The sequence below is a fragment of the Pseudophryne corroboree genome, chromosome 3 (genome assembly GCF_028390025.1).
Source record: "Pseudophryne corroboree isolate aPseCor3 chromosome 3, aPseCor3.hap2, whole genome shotgun sequence".
Lineage (NCBI taxonomy): Eukaryota > Metazoa > Chordata > Amphibia > Anura > Myobatrachidae > Pseudophryne > Pseudophryne corroboree.
This window is the reverse complement of record NC_086446.1, coordinates 531,095,820-531,111,563: the sequence shown is the minus strand read 5'-3', so window position 1 is coordinate 531,111,563 and position 15,744 is coordinate 531,095,820. Positions and strand designations below refer to the sequence as shown.

Here is a 15,744-nt window from a genome sequence, read left to right as displayed (position 1 = left end):
CAGTGCATAATGTTGCTGTGACCACCAGTATATATATAGCAGTACGGTACAGTAGTCCACTGCTCTACCTCTGTGTCGTCAAGTATACTATGCATCCATACCTGTGCTGCATTTTAGTTGTGCGCAGTATATAGTAGGAGGGGACAGTGCAGAATGTTGCTGTGACCACCAGTATATATATAGCAGTACGGTACAGTAGTCCACTGCTCTACCTCTGTGTCGTCAAGTATACTATGCATCCATACCTGTGCTGCATTTTAGTTGTGCGCAGTATATAGTAGGAGGGGACAGTGCAGAATGTTGCTGTGACCACCAGTATATATATAGCAGTACGGTACAGTAGTCCACTGCTCTACCTCTGTGTCGTCAAGTATACTATGCATCCATACCTGTGCTGCATTTTAGTTGTGCGCAGTATATAGTAGGAGGGGACAGTGCAGAATGTTGCTGTGATCACCAGTATATATATAGCAGTATGGTACAGTAGTCCACTGCTCTACCTCTGTGTCGTCAAGTATACTATGCATCCATACCTGTGCTGCATTTTAGTTGTGCGCAGTATATAGTAGGAGGGGACAGTGCAGAATGTTGCTGTGACCACCAGTATATATATATATATATAGCAGTACGGTACAGTAGTCCACTGCTCTTCCTCTGTGTCGCCAAGTATACTATGCATCCATACCTGTGCTGCATTTTAGTTGTGCGCAGTATATAGTAGGAGGGGACAGTGCAGAATGTTGCTGTGACCACCAGTATATATATAGCAGTACGGTACAGTAGTCCACTGCTCTACCTCTGTGTCGTCAAGTATACTATGCATCCATACCTGTGCTGCATTTTAGTTGTGTGCAGTATATAGTAGGAGGGGACAGTGCATAATGTTGCTGTGACCACCAGTATATATATAGCAGTACGGTACAGTAGTCCATTGCTCTACCTCTGTGTTGTCAAGTATACTACAAAAGATCAGTAAAATGACCCAAAAATCAAAATTAAAAGTGTCTGATGAGAGGCGTAAACTTGCCAATATGCTATTTACGACACGGAGTGGCAAGGAACGGCTGAGGCCCTGGCCTATGTTCATGGCTAGTGGTTCAGATTCACATGAGGATGGAAGCACTCATCCTCTTGCTAGAAAACTGCAGTACCACTCCTAGATGGGCCAGGTGTTTGTGTCGGCCACTTGGGTCGCTTAGCTTAGCCATCCAGCGACCTTGGTGCACATCTTTTTTTCTTTGCATCATGTGCTGTTTGGGGACTATTTTTTAAATCTGCCATCCTGTCTGACACTGCAGTGCCACTCCTAGATGGGCCAGGTGTTTGTGTCGGCCACTTGGGTCGCTTAGCTTAGTAACACAGCTACCTCATTGCACCTCTTTTTTTCTTTGCATCATGTGCTGTTTGGGGGCTATTTTTTAAATCTGCCATCCTGTCTGACACTGCAGTGCCACTGCTAGATGGGCCAGGTGTTTGTGTCGGCCACTTGGGTCGCTTAGCTTAGCCACACAGCTACCTCATTGCACCTCTTTTTTTCTTTGTATCATGTGCTGTTTGGGGACTATTTTTTAAATCTGCCATCCTGTCTGACACTGCAGTGCCACTCCTAGATGGGCCAGGTGTTTGTGTCGGCCACTTGGGTCGCTTAGCTTAGTCACACAGCTACCTCATTGCACCTCTTTTTTTCTTTGCATCATGTGCTGTTTGGGGACTATTTTTTAAATCTGCCATCCTGTCTGACACTGCAGTGCCACTCCTAGATGGGCCAGGTGTTTGTTTCGGCCACTTGGGTCGCTTAGCTTAGCCACACAGCTACCTCATTGCACCTCTTTTTTTCTTTGCATCATGTGCTGTTTGGGGACTATTATTTAAATCTGCCATCCTGTCTGACACTGCAATGCCACTCCTAGATGGGCCAGGTGTTTGTGTCGGCCACTTGGGTCGCTTAGCTTAGCTACACAGCTACCTCATTGCACCTCTTTTTTTCTTTGCATCATGTGCTGTTTGGGGACTATTTTTTAAATCTGCCATCCTGTCTGACACTGCAGTGCCACTCCTAGATGGGCCAGGTGTTTGTGTCGGCCACTTGGGGCGCTTAGCTTAGCCATCCAGCGACCTCGGTGCAAATTTTAGGACTAAAAATAATATTGTGAGGTGTGAGGTGTTCAGAATAGACTGGAAATGAGTGGAAATTATGGTTATTGAGGTTAATAATACTATGGGATCAAAATGACCCCCAAATTCTATGATTTAAGCTGCTGTTGAGGGTTTTTTGTAAAGAAACACCCGAATCCAAAACACACCCGAATCCGACAAAAAAATTTCAGGGAGGTTTAGCCAAAACGCGTCCGAATCCAAAACACGGCCGTGGAACCGAATCCAAAACCAAAACCCGAAAAATTTCCGGTGCACATCACTAATAGGGACTAAAACATCCATAAACAAAACAGCATCAATAAGTGAAAATTAATAATAACAGGCTGCATACATCAAAAAATACGTAAAATAATGGGCTGCTTTTCTAAAAAATATATACCTAAAGCTAGCTCAAGGGAACCAGAGCCACCATAAAAATCACAGAGGAGGCTATTCTGGTACATGTAGTTCCACAGAGATCATAGCACAAAACCTATTTTCTCGCCACAGAGTTACATTTGATATATTAAATAAACATATAAAATTTAAAAAAGAGATAGAACAAAACATAGTCTACCTTAAATATTAACAGTACTATTCATAGATTGAATCGTCAGATACCCCAGGTGGATAACTCAGACAATCACAGGACAGCCACAAAAAAATATATCAATGTTTAGGAATAATGGGGGTCATTCCGAGTTGTTCGCTCGCAAGCTGCTTTTAGCAGCTTTGCACACGCTAAGCCGCCGCCTACTGGGAGTGAATCTTAGCTTATCAAAATTGCGAACGAAAGATTAGCAGAATTGCGAATAGACACTTCTTAGCAGTTTCTGAGTAGCTCCACACTTACTCGGCATCTGCGATCAGTTCAGTGCTTGTCGTTCCTGATTTGACGTCACAAACACACCCAGCGTTCGCCCAGACACTCCTCCGTTTCTCCAGCCACTCCCGCGTTTTTCCCAGAAACGGTAGCGTTTTTTCGCACACACCCATAAAATGGCCAGTTTCCGCCCAGAAACACCCACTTCCTGTCAATCACATAACGATCACCAGAACGAAGAAAAAACCTCGTAATGCCGTGAGTAAAATACCTAACTGCATAGCAAATTTACTTGGCGCAGTCGCACTGCGGACATTGCGCATGAGCATTAGCGACTAATCGCTCCGTTGCGAAAAAAAATAACGAGCGAACAACTCGGAATGACCCCCAATATCCATTGAAACAATGCTTCATAGAAACATACTGAAATTATTTTGTTCATTTAAGCCCTTAGGTGACACTGGGGCAGATTTATTAAGCTTGGTGAAGTGATAAAGTGGAAGGTGATAATGCACCAGCCAGTCAGCTCCTAACTGACATTTTTCAAACCCATCCTGTGACATGGCAGTTAGGAGCTGATTGGCTGGTCCTATATCACCTTTCACTTTATCACTTCACCGAGCTTAATAAATCTGCCCCACTGTCCCTAAGAAGTAGATCCAATAGGTTTTCTGTTTTAAAAGGAGCAAGCCCCTGTCTTCCCCCCCCCCCCCTCCCGAGGTGGAGGAGGAATCCAGTCAATAATCATGTGATACAGAGTGGAGATTTGATGCTTCATCTGCATGAAATGCAAGACCACCGGCTTCTCTGTTTTACCACTGGTGAGTGCCAAGTGTATCGTAGATTCATACATTCTCGGAACGTTCTTATAGTCTTTCCGACATTCATTTTCCCACAGGGACAGGTTAAATAATATACAACATGGTCCATCATGCACGTGAGATGATAACGTAGCAAAATCTTTGTCCCATATAATGGATGGTTGAAAAATTGCCCGGTAATCATAGCTCTACATGTCGTACATTGTAAGCACTTAAAGCATCCAGGTCATGTATTTAGCCATGTTGCTCCCAATGTTGTTGTGGGTCGCATGGTGGGTCTCAACAGCATGTCTTTTAAATTAGACCCCCGTTGCACGCTGAGTAGAGAAGGTTTGGTACCGACCCTCTTAAATTCAATTTATCTAGCCATTCTTTATCCGTAGCGTATGGATTACCATACCTATCTAGCCTGCTATATTGTATGTTTCTGCCCCAAATCTTGATCATAAGAGTTTCATCAGGGCAATACCATTTGCATCATGGACTATAACATGTTACAGGAAGTGGATTTAAGATTAAAGACACCACGTGCTAACTGTATGCCACATTTTAGTCTAAAATTGCTCCAGGGTATTAAGGCTAGCAATGTCTGGAGAAATTCACTAACAGCTTGCCTAAATACGCCACGCAGTGAAAGATGCCTGGTGTGTGTGAGCTGACAAGTCCCGTGCAACTCAGCATTGGACATCTTTTTTTGGTAAAAAAAATATTATCTTATTTGCATCACTATGTGAATAAAATGCAAATCTGATTAAAATGATATGCAGCATGCCTATATTCTGTGTGCGAGTGCGGCTATATCTGCATACAAAATGCTGCGTTACAGTGTTTTGTAGAAAACACTGTAACTTATCAATTCATATGCAGATACAGCACTCGCACACAGAATATAGGCATGCTGTATATAATTTTAATCAGCATTTGCTATATCATTTTGTGAATATGACGCACTTTGATGGAGAAGTCATACAAAATGATGCTCTGCGCTACATGGTGTGACTAGAAGAGTTGTTTAAGGTGCAGGAAGGCTAGACATCAAGGACACAGCTGTAAAGGTATCAATGATAATAATAATAATAATAATAATAATACTATTACTACAACTTTCTCTACTACTACTGATAGTAACTATTATTTAGTACTTTGCAGAGAATAATCATTCACACCACTCCTTGCCCCAATGTACCTATCAATATGTTTTTGGTATGTGGAAGAAAACCGGAGCACCAATGCCAATCATTGTACCACCCAATATACTTATAATGGAAACACTTGAATGTACTTTATATTATAAATAATATAACAATTCAGAGAGCTGTAGACTGGGCTGTAACTAGGTGTGGGCGAGAGGGGCATTACACATAGCGCAATGCGATGTGAGGTGGAAAAATCTCTGCAGGCACCCGCAGGGCCACGCAACACTACTGCCCGCCATCGCTGCTGCAGTGCAGCCGAGGAGCACGGTGTGGTCTACCAGGTGCCGTCCTCTACATCCGCCTTTCTTCTCCTCCCCCACCCCAGACTGGGCTGCAGTGTGCACCACTCCGCTCCACTCACCAGGGTTTCTAAGTGGAGGATGAGGACTGTGTCACCCGGCACCGGCAGCAGCTGATATTGGGGGAGGAGGATGAACATGCTATTTCACCAATCCCTTCAGCTGCGCTCCTCAACGCCGGGTGTGACGTCATCATGCGCGCCCACACAGCATTCAACAGCGTGTGCCCACAAACCCTGACATGGGGAGCTGTAGCTGTGGAAGAGTCGGGGAAGGCGTGGATGAAGCAGGGACCCATGCACCAGCGCCTGTCAGCGCTGCACTTCTCACTCTAGTCGGATTCACAGGAGCGTATACCACAACCACCACCACCACCACCACCACCACAGGGTAGGTACTTATTACAACCCCCCCTCCCTCCCTCCCTGGTGCGCCTCTCACATGCTCTCTCCATAGCTCTCCCCTCTATATGCCGCTCACCTCTATTCCAAGCTCTCCTCCCATGTTACGCTCACCTGCTCTCTCCCTAGCCCCCTGCGTACCTCTCACCTGCTCTCTCCCTAATCCTCCCCCGCGTACCTCTCACCTGCTCTCTCCCTAATCCCCCCGCGTTCCTCTCACCCTAGCCCCCCCGCATTCCTATCACCTGCTCTTTCCCTAGCCCCCCCGCGTTCCTCTCACCTGCTCGCTACCTGGTCCCTCCGCATTCCCCTCACCTGCCCTCTCCCTAGCCCTCCCCCCGCGTTCCTCTAAACCTGCTCTCTCCCTAATACTCCCCCCCACATTCCTCTCACCTGCTCTCTCCCTAGCCTTCTCCCCACGTTCCTCTCACCTGCTCTCTCCCTAGCCTTCTCCCCGCATTCCTCTCACCTGCCCTCTCCCTAGCCCTCCCCCCGTGTTCCTCTAAACCTGCTCTCTCCCTAATACTCCCCCCCACATTCCTCTCACCTGCTCTCTCCCTAGCCTTCTCCCCACGTTCCTCTCACCTGCTCTCTCCCTAGCCTTCTCCCCGCGTTCCTCTCACCTGCTCTCTCCTAAGCCCTCCCCCTGCGTTCCTCTCACCTGCTCTCTACCTAGCCCTCTCCCATGTTCCTCTCACCTGCTCTTACCCTAGCACCTCCATGTGCCTTTCACCTGCTCCTACCCTAGTCCTCCCCCCGCGTGCTCCTCACCTGGTCTAACCCTAGCTCTCCCCCAGTGTTTCTCTCACCCGCTTTCTCCTTAGCTCTCCCACAGTGTGCTTCTAACCTGCTCTTTCCCTAGCCCTCCCCCCTGTGTGCTGCTCACCTGCTCTTTCCCTAGCTCTCCCCCCGCATTCCTCTCACCTGCTCTTACCCTAGCCCTCCCCCCATGTGCCCCTCACCTGCTCTAACCCTAGCTCTCCCCCAGCATTACTCTCACCTGCTTTCTCCCCAGCTCTCCACCTACGTTCCTCTCACATACTTTCTCCCTATCTCTCCCCCATGTTCCTCTCACCTGCTCTCTCCCTAGCCCTCCCCCCCCGCGCGTTCTTCTAATCTGATCTCTCCCTGACCCTCCCCCAGTGATCCTCTCCTCTACTTTCTCCCTAGTTCTCCTCAGTGTGCCACTCTGCTGCTGTAATGTGTAAAGAAGAGGGACTCTGCCTGCCTAATGTGTAAAAAGGGTGACTCTGCTGCATAATGTGTAAAAAGGGGGATTCTGCAGCCTAATGTGTAAAAAGGGGACTCTGCCTGCCTAATGTGTAAAATGGGGAATCTGCCACCGTAATGGTAAAAAGGGGACTCTGACTGCCATAATGTGTAAAAAGGGGGACTCTACCTGCCGTAATGTGTAAAAGGGAGCTCTACCTGACGTACTGTGTAAAAGGGGACTCTACCTGCCGTAATGTGTAAAATGGGGCTCTACCTGCCATAATGTGTAAAAGGGAGCTCTGCCTGCCGTAATGTGTAAAAGGGAGCTCTGTGGCCACGCCCCCACTCCATAAAGACACGCCCCTATATTTTTTCTGCATGCCAGCAGCTCGCACTGGCCCTGAGTTGTATATATGGGCGCTCCGGTGGCTGTATCTTTTCACATAGCGCTAAAATGTCTAGTTATGCAGTGGCTGTAGACATCAGCTTGAGAGTTCCAATCTCTATTTAAAAGCTTATAGGGTCTATTTACTAAGCCTTGGAGAGGGATAAAGTGGACAGAGAGAAAGTACCAGCTCCTCAGCTACTAACTGCCATGTTACAGGGTATGTTTGAAAAATAACAGTTAGGAGCTGGTTGGTTTGAACTTTATCTCTGTCTACTTTAACTCCATCCAAGGCTTAGTAAATAGACCTCACAGCCTGTAACATGACTAGAGCAGATTGGTTGGTACTTTATCTCTCTCCAAGCTTTGGTAAATCTGGCCCAATGTTAAGTGACTGTGGGGTCTATTTACTAAGCCTTGGATGGATAATATATCACCATTAAAATTGTCAGTCTACAGTAGGTCAGTCAGAATAGCCAAAAGTATCTCTTGTTTTAAAATAATCTTTCCTGTATTTATTGTGCATAGTCAAAGTCACACTCTTCAGTTACCTGTGGACACCTGTGGGTTCTATTTACTAAGCCTTACATGGAGATAAAGTGGACAGAGATAAATTTCCAGCCAATCGGCACCTGTCATTTTTCAAACCCAGCCTTTGACATGGCAGTTAGGAGCTGATTGGCTGGTAATTTATCTCTGTCTACTTTATCTCCATGTAAGGCTTAGTAAATAGAACCCACAGGTGTCCACAGGTAACTGAAGAGTGTGACTTTGACTATGCACAATAAATACAGGAAAGATTATTTTAAAACAAGAGATACTTTTGGCTATTCTGACTGACCTACTGTAGACTGACAACTTTAATGGTGATATATTCCATTCTTCAGGCAACTATTCAATTATAAAAATACATGTTCTGTAGACCAAAATACTAAAAATGTCATGTTGTATATTTTTCTTTTTATCTGGCTTTCATTAGAAATCGAAGTCATATGCCCATCAAGACACAGGTTGATTAGTATTAATCATTAGATGAATCAGTTATACATACAGGTGAAACTCAGAAAATTAGAATATTTTGCAAAGGTTCATTTATTTCAGTAATTCAACTTAAAAGGTGAAACTAATATATTATATAGACTCATTACATGCAAAGTGAGATATTTCAAACATTTATTTGTTATAATTTTGATGATTGTGGCTTATATCTTAAGAAAACACCAAATCTAAAGTCTCAGAAAATTAGAATATTACATAAAATCAATTAAAAAGCGATTTTATATACAGATTCTGACTTCATTTTCCAGCAGGACTTGGCATCTGCCCACACTGCCAAAAGTACCAAATCCTGGTTCAGTGACTGTGGGATTACTGTGCTTGATTGACCAGCAAACTCGCCTGACCTGGACCCCATAGAGAATCTATGGGGCATTGCCAAGAGAAAGATGAGAGACATGAGACTGAACAATGCAGAAGAGCTGAAGGCAGCTATTGAAGCATCCTGGTCTTCCATAACACTTCAGCAGTGCCACAGGCTGATAGAATCCATGCCACGCCGCATTGAGGCAGTAATTCATGCAAAAGTGTCCCATACCAAGTACTGAGTACATATGCATGATTATACTTTTCAGAGAGCAGAGATTTCTGTATTTAATATCTTTCTTTTATTGATTTTATGTAATATTCTAATTTCCTGAGTTTTTGGATTTTGGGTTTTCTTAAGCTGTAAGCCACAATCATCAAAATTATAACAAATAAAGGCTTGAAATATCTCACTTTGCATGTAATGAGCCTGTATAATAAATTAGTTTCACCTTTTAAGTTGAATTACTGAAATAAATGAACTTTTGCACAATATTCTAATTTTCTGAGTTTCACCTGTATCTCAAATACTCTGGACCTACATGCAGCACAAGCCATGCAAAGCCAGGAGAAATCCACTGGCTTCATTAGACAGTTATTTGATAATACCTTGGCACACTGTATCAAGCACATAATTCTGTCTTTCAGCTTGTGCTTGGGCTTTTGTTCTAATGCCGGATAAAGGGAGGGTAGGGAGTATAAATATTCACAATCAGGCTCCCTAAGCTCATGATCTCTATTTTCTTCCTGAAGAATGCAAGCTATGTGCGACGGAAGGCGGCTTGACAGAAATCAGAACGATACAATAAAGGCACCTGAATCCTACGGTAAACACTTTTGATAGGTCCCTTAAGCTGTGGCTTCCCATCCAAGTTATTTTGTAAACTGGGAACTCACTGTAGTGGATGCACTGTGCCAAATGGTTATGTGATAGAACTACTCTACTACTCTATCGGTTAGTTATGCAGATAAGAGCAGCCAACACCCTATGAAGAATAAACAATCGGAAAGTATTTCCATTTATGCCATTCATGTCATGAGAAGATCAGCATGCATCTTAAACAAATCTATGGAGGGATAGTTTGCAGTTACTTCTGCAGGTGACTGCTGATTATATTATAGTTTTCAAGAGCAAACTTTTATGTCATCCAGTGTCTGTATTTCCGAGGGTGAATGTGATAGCCACTGTGAGTTATTGAAACGTTGTCTTCACATGTAGCACCTGCACATGTAAAAAAATATGGTAGAGCAAAAATGGAATTAAGGAAATATGCTGTACTTCCAGACTGAATAATTATACATAACACATTGCTATGGTTTAAAAAAAACATGTTGTTGCATTGTCTTCCTGCTTAGCTCTGGACTTAGCAAACTCGGATTTGACTAAGGATTTGAATAGGAGCACATTTTCTCTTATTTTCCCTTGTCTACGATTTAACTAAGTAAGAGCCAGACAATGCTTTTGAGGATATTGTAAGACGACTAAAATGAAATGCACCAGTGGCGTTTATCCAGTATTTCAAATGTGTCCTTAATAAGCTATGCTAAAATGGTGCAAAAGACCCCTGTCTTGTGCTGCAGTATTGGATACAGCGGTGCACTATGTCATATGTATGTTTTGTGAAAGCTCTTTTAAAACATACCTGTCTGTCTACATGAAATATGCAAGAAAATAGCACTTTCAGTGAAGACAATTCCCACAGATATTGCGTAAAAGTAGCATAACACATAGGGCAAAAGCATCATCATATTAATGAAAACGTAATAGACTGACAATGAACCCTAAAGTGGAAAATCATATTGTCATACTGGACATTCTTGTTTGTCATGTATGTCTTAGGCCACTATATATTAGGTATGACCTTATTTGTCCATGTTTAGCCGCATTGTCAGTCTTCTGTATAGACAGCTATATTGATTATTCTACATACTTTTTGCTACAGTTCACTAATGTTAGTTATTATTGCTATAATATTGCTACGGTTCACTTCTTGTCCCCTAATATTATGTTATTTTTTTGCTAATTTTATGCTACTTTTATGCAAATATTTGTGTGAATATTGTGAAAATTGAAAGTGCTGTGTTAAGTAAAGTACAGTAGTGATGGCAGTGTGAAAATACTGTACTGTTCACCCGCAAAACCTTAGTGTGAGATCTGGCGCCACTTTAGTGAATATGGGGTCTATTTACTAAGCCTTAGATGGAGATAAAGTGCATGGAGATAAAGTACCAGCCAATCAGCTCCTAACTACCATGTCACAGGCTGGGTTTGAAAAATGGCAGTTAGGAGCTAGTTGGCTGGTACTTTATCTCCATCCAAGGCTTAGTAAATAGACCCCTATGTGTCACTCTGAGAGCAAAGAAGAGTAAGAAAACATCTGTGCCATTGTCCTATTATCTTAACACTGAATAATCAACATTCCCAGCTTGATAGCAGGATCCAAACCAGTGGACCCTGCTCTTCCATCAGGACTGGTAACATAACCTTATTTTGCTGGATCACTTTAACAGGACTGTCACCTCCATTTCTGGTGTGGACTTTGAGGGCCTGATTCAGAGCTACACGCAGACCACATGCAATGCCCATGGTCACATATGAGGGCAATGTTTTGCAATTGTGTATGCGCCAAAATTTCTAAAATAACTCTTACGGTGCATGTGTCACACAGAGTGGACACAAAGGCGTTGTTACAATTAAGACGCCCAGTAGCAGGAATATTTTGGAAGAGTGATGGTAACTGGGAGGTGCCTAGAAATGTACACCAAAATGGTCCGTTCAGTGGGCGTGCAATGTGAGTGTTGTGGCGTGTCAATGCCATAGGACTAGTGCAAGATTCTACGGTGCGACCGATGGTGGCGTCTAAGGACAAACCAATCAGTATTACTGCATGCACGGAGGCTGAAATTGGGTGTCTCAGTCCTTGCACATTCGGGCACATGGCTGAAAACAAGGGTAGGGCTTTGTATCAGCATTTGCAGACAGGCAAATGCCAATCGGCGCTGCTGTGTGTGCTTCTGCATGCATCTCTGAATCAGGCCGTGACTGTGCAGCTTTGCCACAAATCTTATAGCCACTAAAGGCTATAATGTTAATATATAATAATATATAATATATATATATAATATAATATATATATATAATATATATATAATAATATAATATATATAATGTTAATGTTGGCATCTGCAAATTTTGTCTTGGTAGATTCCTGGTTTATTTTAGAGTTATAACCCATTTAGACATGAGCCAGAGCTCTGATACGTCTCCGACCCGGGTTTTTGAACATGCCTACAATGCATGTCTCATCAAAGGACCCCCTTTCACACTACACCTTAGACCTGGGAAATTCCCAGGTTGAACTCATTCACATTGACCCGTGTCTGCCTTGGCATTCAGTGAGGTTATCTGCAAGCGCCACAAATAGTCAATCAAGTATTTTCAGTGCAACCTGGGTCTATAAATCTTGGCTCACAATCGTTCACACTATAGGCAACTTGGTTGGTCCCTGGAATTACCCTGGTACCGGGCAGGCTTGCTGACTTGGGATATCCGACCTTGGTCGAGACTATTCACACATAGCCAAGACCTGGGCAATATAGAGCTGTCAACTTTATTCTTATATGTTCCAGACATCACCTAACCATGCCGATATTTGCATATCCCTTCTCTGGAAAACCCATGGAGTAGTGAGAGCCCAGTTTCTTCCAAAATAGTAGTCCTGCTCGATTCACCTGACTGTTGGCTTGATTGGAGTCCAGACAGCCCTTTACCTGGGCACCTGATATGAATTGAAATGAATACTATAGCCTCTGGCTCACCTGCCTGGCCACTGGAGACCTCCCCCGATCATCTGATAGCACCTAGAAGCAGATGGAAAACATGTGTAAACAGACTGGGACCGTGGTCACTGGCTGTTTACTACCTGGCGCTTTAATTGAATTTAATAATAAATACTTCTCTAGCTGCAAAATTAACACAGTTTGCTAAGCTTTATAGGAACAATAGATATATAGAAAAAAGTCACTGTGCTCAGAGAAGGACAATTAAAAAATATATAAATATCAAATTGTGTTTTCTCCCATGAATGAAATAGATTCGGTGAAGCTCAATAACATAAAAATTAGTTTATATATGAATAGATAGATTCACAAACAACAATATCACACATATAAAATAGCAAACAAGCTTTAAGTTTGAAAACTTTAAGTACGTTAGTATCTCATATAGGCAACTGCTATTGGGTATAGTGCTGCAGCACATGTGTTATCCAGGGCTTATTAGTATAAATTGATAGATTTTAATATAAGTCTCTCCCAAGACAATTGATTACTCTCTCACTGGCGTCCCAGTGAGGTTAGTACAATGAACTCCGCTATTTGTTAAGCTCTCAAAAGTACATGCATTTGGTGGTTAGTGGGTTAAAAGCGGCATGCAGTCACAGAAATGCATAGATATTTACCACTGTGCTGGTTCCTGCTCTCCAGCTTTATCAACGCTGCTTACACGTGGACTTTCCCTGACGGATCTCCTGCCTCTCAGTGTGGAGCAGCGTCCACTGGCTATATGGCGGTGGATGACGTTACCTGTTATATCCAGCTCTGCACTCTACCCGGATAAATCACGGAAAGTGCAAACACACAGAGAGTGCAGCCAGCATTCAGCTTTTAAAAACGGCACAGCATACCTTTTTCCAATAGGATATCACCACAAGTGCATTTTGCAAAGGACGCTAGATTGCTACAACACAGGAACCAGCACAGTGAGATACTGATGTACCTAAAAGTTTGCAAACTTAAAGCTTATTTACTATTTTCTATGTGTGATGTTGTTTGTGAATCTATCTATTCATATATAAACTAATTTTTATATTATTGACATTCACAGAGTCTATTTCATTCATGGGAGACAACACTATTTGATATTTATATATTTTTTTAATTGCCCTTCTCTGAGCTTTCAGCAATGGAGATGTGGCCTGACAAGCAAATGGAGAAGGCCCAAACACGCACTACACAACTAGGGGGCACAACCGCTGTGGTCAGCCTGTTTTACTCAGAAGCCAGGTGAGACAAAGCCTATTAATTTAAAAAACCCTCACTATGACTTGACACCCAGTTGCCAAATACCAGATAATCATCTTACTCCCGAGAGCTTCCCTAAACAAAATATTCCTGAAGAAGCCGTAATCCCTAAGCATTTTTGCACTACCTGCGGCCAACCTCCATCACAAAACTGCTGCCTCAGTTTTGCCTGGCTATCCCACTTTCTGGAGGCCTCTCAAACCATCATACATGTATCCCTGTAATTTTATTACTTCCTTTCCAGGGCTACTGTAGATAGCTTCTAAGGGTAGATACACACTTAAACGATATCGGACCGTTTTGTACTTCCAGGCAAATCTGATCGAGAACTTGGGCATTTCGTTACATGTGTATGCCGACTGAAGTTCTCGTATACAATGCCATGCAGCATGGCATCCTACATCGCCACCATTCCCTGCACCATGCAAGTGTGTACGCACTGCACGATGCAGGGTGCCATCCTGTGTTTGAAGGGGTCCCAGAGCAAAATAGTCTCAGAACCATGTTCCTGGAACTATTTCAGAATCTTTCTAGTTTGAATTGAAGAAGCTGCCAATAGCAATCAGTCAGCATCTGTCATTTTATAGACTGTGTTAGATGATGATAGCTACTGCATAAAGTGATTGGGCAACTTCTGCATTTTATCTCTCTTGAAATCTTGATACATCCCCATTACAGAGCCAGAACCGATGCTACCATTAGGCAGCTTTAGTCATCTGCCTATGGGCACCGGCCACTGGAGGGCACCGCTGAGTCCACCAACAACAAAAAAACAGGAGAAGGATGACTCTTTCAATAGTGGCAAGCCTTAGGATCATTCCCAGCCCCTGACACTGCAATCTCACCACTCAGTTTGGTAGACTTGAGTCAGCAGCAGTGGTGGCTGACCCTTCTCTCTCCTGCAGTCCCCTCCTTCCCTCCAGGTGCTGCCAGCCTGTCACCCGCATAAGCTCAGCCCCCTAAGCTGCTGCTGAGCCAGTAAGTTATGTCTGTTATAACTCTTTAATGAGATGGAAGCATTACTGGGTGGGTAAGTTGCTGTGTAGGGGGTGGGGGGGCTTGTGTGTGTTAATTGGTGCTGATAGAGCTAGCATGTAAGTGTGTGTGGGGAGGGGTAATGAGTGTTAGCAGTATGAGTGCGTGTGTTTGTGAGTGTGGGGTGGATTTATTATATGCTGGCATGGTGTGTGTGGTGGGGGGTAATGAGTGCTGGCAGAGTGTGTTTGTATAAGGGTACCTTTATTGTGTGCTGGAATGGTGAGCGTATGTGTGGTGAAGGGTGGTTTACTGACTGCTGGCAAGGTGAGTGTGTGTGTGGGGTGGGGTTAAGGAGTGCTGGCAGAGGAGTGTGTGTGGGAGTTATTGAGTGCTGGCAGGGTGTGTGTGATAAATTTATTGAGTGCTGACAGGGTGAGTGTGTGTGGTAAATTTTTTGGGGGGAATTCAAATGTTTGAAAAGTCGGTTGGGTGTCTGTTTTTTTTCCTGTCTATTAGATAGGAAAAAACAGTCACCCAACTGACTTTTCAGATAATTGAATACCCTCCATTGAGTGCTGGAACGGGAAGTGTGTGTTGGGTGATCTAATTGGTGTTGGCAGGGTGAGTGTGCGTTTGCGTGTCAGGATTTATTAAGTGCTGACAGGGTGAGTGTGTGTGGGGGTTTGGATTTATTCAGTGCTGATGGTGAGTGTACATGGGGGGGTTAAGTGAGTGAGTGTGTGTGTGTATTTATTGAGTGCAGACAGGGTGAGTGAGTGTAACATTTTAACGAGTACTGGCAGGGTTAGTGCGTGCATGTGTGTGTGTGTGTGTGGGGGGGGTATGGGTGCTGACATATACTGGAGCAAAGATGTGCATCATAAATATATATTGGGGGCATTATATGGAAGAGTTCACATTATGTGACATACAATAAATTTGGGGCATAGCTATTTGGCAGGGGCGATGAGTGAAATACTGCCTTGTGCACCCAGAAACCTTACATGGCCTGTAGAGAGCATCAAAAAAGGTTCATTGTCATATATGTG

At 43.7% G+C, this 15,744-nt stretch overlaps 1 long non-coding RNA gene across 1 annotated transcript in view; it reads left to right on the top strand.

Annotated features, from left to right (window-relative positions):
- Nucleotides 1-9,380: 9,380 nt before the first annotated feature.
- LOC135057980 (uncharacterized) overlaps nucleotides 9,381-15,744 on the top strand; it is an 85,496-nt gene continuing 79,132 nt past the window's right edge. The window contains exon 1 of the long non-coding RNA XR_010244505.1: nucleotides 9,381-9,462. This is a non-coding gene — a long non-coding RNA (uncharacterized LOC135057980). The remainder of the gene's footprint in view (nucleotides 9,463-15,744) is intronic.